Genomic DNA, 5590 nt, shown 5'->3' on the forward strand with positions numbered 1-5590 from the left:
ATCTTAAACTGCTCATTACACCAAACATATTATATCACTTTCTTATCTAAATTCATTGCTCTTTTATGGAGCTTCAATATACAGAACAGCTTTTAAAAAAAACTCCAACATTCAGTGCTGTCTGCTTATCTGTCAATTTCTGTTGTTCTCCCATTTATTTTATATAATAGAGATTTCTTACTTGTTTAATTTTCCCACTTTGGAAAATAATGTTTCCTCAAGAGCTTTTGACTCCCAAAGATAAAATTAGATTGTACTCTTCAACTGTTTCAACTCACACCCTGATTTTAGGAAAACAAGTTCTACTAAACAATGGTGAATCTTTCCAGCTATGATACATTCTAATATCCTCATTCATTTTCCTGTTTACTTTACCCAAGAAGTACACATACTGTGTCTCTAATTTGCAGCTTCCACACTCAAGAAAATGCATAATTATAGCATATTCTTAATGTTGCTGATGTTAGGAACACAAGGAAAAGTCCAGGTACAGCACATATAACACTTCATGAGTCTGGTTAGAGTGATGCTGCTCTGGCTAATAAGACACTGTTCATGCAGACACTTTTTACCAAAATGACTCTACTCGGTGGCTATAACTATGTGTTCTTGTCAATTCCATTTTATTCTTCTAGATTTACACAGGAAACCATTTTTCCCATTTCTTTGTCTGGAATCCTAACTCAGCTGCCTTCAACAATCAACTAGGAGATTTAAATTTGTGAAGCAGCTCCACAAAGTGCAATGATAAGATCACACCTGTAACAACATATACCTAAACAATCACACATTCACATACCCTGCTGATGCACAGATGGGAGAGCATGTGATCCTTTTCTACAGTTTTACCAGAAACCTAGACTTCTCTTTCATTTTATTTTTAACACTCACTAATATTCAAATATTTGTGGACCTCCTAGCTCTCTTTGACCATACTCTAAATTCATATACTAATACTGCAATATTTTACTTTCTATCTCTATTTCCCAAAGTAAAACTTTGCATCTGGTATTTCTGAATCAAGCACAGCAGAATGAGAGGGATACAGGCCGATTAATACCCTCACTTGACTCCAGTTTGTGTTTATTTGGGAGACAAAATTGACCTCTTTTTGAATAAATTCCTGGCATCATAAACTGGCAAAAGATAGGTGTGAGGACAAAGGCCCAAGCTGGAGGGAGAAAGTATCTATTAGTACGGTGTGGACCGTTATGGTGATTTACTGGATACCACTACCATCACCAATACGTTGGTACCCATTTTACTTAATATTGGAAGAAGACTCTAGAGTTTAAACTATTTTGTAAAATCACTTTGTGTATCTGAGAGTGCAAATCAATAAACGGATTGAGCAAAACTGACGCCAGAGCTCTGAGAGTGTCAGAAGGAGGAATTCTTGGCTCTACTGTGATAGTATGTTTTTTTTTCTTCAGCTACTGGCGGCTTAAATCAGGCTCCAAGGCAAAGAGGTCAATGTGAGAGGCAATGCAGAGCCTCTAAGAGGCCATCACAGATTGTAGTATGGCATATCATTCTGGTCCAGCAGAATCTTCCCAGACTACTTATCTTCCGAGTTTGAAAGTTCCCATGAGATTTCTAGAATAGGCCCAGAGATAAGTTGCAGTCTTTGAGGATTTAGATCGGGTGGAGGTTTTAGAAACTATACATAAGGGCAGGACAAAATAAATATAGTTCAGATACATCAAGAACTCTATTTTATTTTCAGTTTAGAGGAGCATAAAGCATTATAATTATTATTCACAATGATAGGTAATACTTTATCTTTTATGAAATTTTTGTAATATGTGGTTTATTATTTCCAAAATGGATTTAAAGAGAATGAATTAAAGGTAATATCGATTGTATGGATAATTCAGCATGTCATCAAATTTTCTCTATAAAGAATTACATATACACTTATTTATATACATATTAAATGCATAGCTAAATATAGATATATACCACATATTTTGTGTTTATACAGAAACATATAATCATTAGCCACAAAGAGTTGGTAGATTCATTTTATAAAAAAGGAATTTGGAACTTTTTATATGTCCAGATTTCTGCACAAAAGTAGAAATCATATATGGATTGGAATCATCAGTCCTATATAAAACTATGTTTCTGTTCTCAAGATATTTTTTCCAATTAAATAGAGAACGAAAAGAAACTTCTCAGCCTGGGGAGGGAAGAACCCTGTTTATGTTTTGTTTTGTTTGCTGAGGTGAGAAGCTGGAGCCACTGTGGAACTGGTTGCAAACAAAAGATAAGTTGCAGAAAATAGCAGCTAAAATAACAGGGTCTATGCAGTATCCTCTACTTTCCCCCCTCTAAAGAAATTATTCCAGTGCATTTTATAATTATCTTGGTGTTTACTGACTCAAGCATTGCTGCTACCAGACCGACATTACCAGCACAATTTTGGTAGCAGCAACTAGTGGAAAGAAGAGGTTTGAGAAATGCCAACAACCTTGGGAGCAAAGCAGGAAATGTTCACAGAGTGCCAAACCAGCTTAGCAAATGTTTTCTATGTTTACATGGAATTAAAGTGCTTATTTACCTTGGAGGAGTAAAGCCCGTAATCCCAGTAACAGTAATTTTGTGTACTGTTATAATTTTCCAATTTTGGAAACTGTGTTCTAACATACACTTTATTAAATTCTAGATGTACATGTCCTCACACATGCCAGTTAAAAATCTTTTCAAGGTAAGAAAAAAAGTACTGAATTATTGAATTATTTGAGTTATTATCAAAAAATTTGTTCTGGCTCTGTTATACAAACACTATTAGAGTTGCATAAATGTACTGGCAAATATGTACAGTTAGTCTCTGGAAATGGTTCTAATTCTCTCTTTTCCTTGTGTGTTTAAGCATTTATCTACAGTTATTTATTCTAGAAACTTTCTGAGGGAACATAAAACAAATAATGACCAATAAAGCTGGATAAAACAATTTTAGTCTACAATACTAGGGTGGTTGTAATCTCTGTGAATACGTGTCATATGTATCTTAAAGAAGAGCTCTGCCCTCCGAGATATAAGAGGTCGAGGGCTGCCACTCTCTACGGCGGCCGGAACCCATGTCCCAGTCTCTCGCTTCGCTCTCCTCTCCAGACAACACGAGCTTCACCACCAGCTCCACGACGTTTTCCACCATCTACCGGTCCCTGGGATCTGTGCGGACACCCAGACAGCGGGTCCGGCCTGCCAGCAGCACAGCCAGCGTCTACGCTGGTGCTGGGGGCTCTGGTTCCCGGATCTCCGTGTCCCGCTCTTCAAGCATCTGGGGTGACTCCGTGGGGTCTGCAGGTCTGGTTGGAATGGGCGGCATCCAGACTGAGAAGGAGACCATGCAAGAACTGAACAATCGACTGGCCAGCTACCTGGACAGGGTGAAGAGCCTGGGAACCAAGAACAGGAGACTGGAGAGCAAAATCCGGGAACATCTGGAGAAGAAGGGGTCCCAGGACATCAGGGACTGGGACCACTATTTCAAGACCATCGAGGACCTGATGGCTCAGATCTTTGCGAATTCTGTGGACAAAGGCCGCATCGTCCTGCAGATCGACAATGTTCGTCTTGCTGCTGATGACTTCAGAGTCAAGTATGAGACAGAACTGACATGCACCAGTCTGTGGAGAGTGACTTCCATGGACTCCGAAATGTAGTGGATGACACCAACATCACAAAGCTGCAGCTGGAGACAGAAATGGAAGCCCTCGAGGTGGAACTGCTGTTCATGAAGAAGAACCATGAGGAGGAAGTCAAAGTACTGGAAGCCCAGATTGCCAGTTCTGGATTAACCATGGAAGTGGATGCCCCCAAATCTCAGGACCTCAGCAAGATCATGGCTGATATCTGGGCCCAGTTTGAGGAGCTGGCTCAGAAGAACTGTGAGGAACTAGACAAGTACTGGTCCCAGCAGATTGAGGAGAGCACCCCAGTGGTCACTACCCAGTCTGTGGAAATCAGAGATGCTGAGACCAGACCCGAGGTGCACCTTCCAGGCCTTGGAGATAGACCTAGATGCCATGGAAAAATCAGAAGATCAGCTTGGAAAACAGCCTTAGGGACATGGAGGCCTGATACAACATGCAGATGGAGCAGCTCAATGGGGTCCTTCTGCACCTGGAGTCAGTGCTGTCACAAACCCAGGCAGAGGGGCAGAGCCAGACCCAGGAATATGAAGCCCTGCTGACATCAAGGTCAAACTTGAGTCTGAGATTGCCACCTACAACTGCTTGCTGGAAGATGGTGAAGACTTCAGTCTCAGCGATGCCCTGGACTCCAGTAACTCCATGCAAACCGTTCAGAGGACAACCACCCGCAAGGTCGTGGATGGCAAAGTGGTGTCTGAGACCAATGACACCAGAGTTCTGAGGCACTAGGACTGAGAAGGAGGCTACTCCTGGGGACCAAGGAACCAATAAAAGTGTGTGTCTTCCTTGGCAAAAAGAGAGAGAAAGAGATAGAGATAGAGAGAGAGAGAGAGAGAGAGAGAGAGAGAGAGAGAGAGTCCCAAAGTCATGCGGTCAACTTGGAGGATAGCTTTCATGCTCCATAAGGTGCCAGCCATTATTCCTGCTTATGGGTTGTTTGTTATTCATTTGGGAGATGAAGTGCGGTGATAATGGACACGCTCTGATTCTAGCTTTACAAATACTGCTTGCTGCAAGTTCATATGTCTGGCTGACTCTGCAAAATGGTAGACAGGCTTAGGGCTGATGATGAGAGCAAAGGGTGCTTACCTTTTCCAAGATGTATGTGCGCTACATCATGGACCAGTGTGTCACAAAATATAGACATTACTAATGTGTTAAAAAAATAAACCTAAAACAGTAAAGGATGCACTATGACAAACCACACAAGGATCTTTCAGTTTTCTTATTTACAAATGCAATTTGTAAGATATAAGTTATACAGCAAGCGTTTCATGTTGCATGTGCCGTGGACATGGGAGGATTCCTGGGGCTCACGAGCCAAAAGTGTAGCCTCCTAGGCAAGTTTCCAGGGAGGGGAGTCTCTGTCTCAAAACTAAGATGGTGTCTGGTCTGGGGAACAAAGTGAGGTGTACCCCAAGCCTTTACATTTACATGTACACACATGTATCATCATCACACACACACTTGGCCTGCCATGTTCACATAATTTTAATAGCAAGTGAATTATGTTGAGTTCTCAGTAAACAATAATGCTTTAGGCAATTACACATATGCTCACTAAAAGGAAATTCATCAGCTCCATGACTCGTCCACCTTGAAGTGGCAAGTAAGGACACATTATGTGGGCTCAAAGTTTCTAAAGCAAGAACATATGATCAAAATATATTTAAATTTTAAAATGTCTTAAATAATAAAAAATAAAGAAAAGAGAAATAGAAACCAAACAAACAAGAAGAAAGAAAAACAAAAAGAATAAAACAGCAGCAGCAGCAACGACAACAAAAAAATCACCAATAACGTGATGTTGCATTTGGTAGCTTGTCTATGAGACTGCAAAATAGAATAGAAGCTTTCATAATTTTGGAATTAGGGGACTTCCAAGTATAATTATTTCAGGGAGATTAAATAATACAACAACTATCCTT

The 5590-nt window shown here is 40.3% G+C and overlaps 1 pseudogene; it reads left to right on the plus strand.

The window, feature by feature from the left end:
• Positions 1-3083: 3083 nt before the first annotated feature.
• LOC125394622 (keratin, type I cytoskeletal 18 pseudogene) lies at positions 3084-4395 on the plus strand (annotated as a pseudogene).
• Positions 4396-5590: the final 1195 nt, after the last annotated feature.

Source organism: Myodes glareolus, chromosome 1 (assembly GCF_982192425.1).
Source record: "Myodes glareolus chromosome 1, mMyoGla1.1, whole genome shotgun sequence".
Taxonomy (NCBI): domain Eukaryota; kingdom Metazoa; phylum Chordata; class Mammalia; order Rodentia; family Cricetidae; genus Myodes; species Myodes glareolus.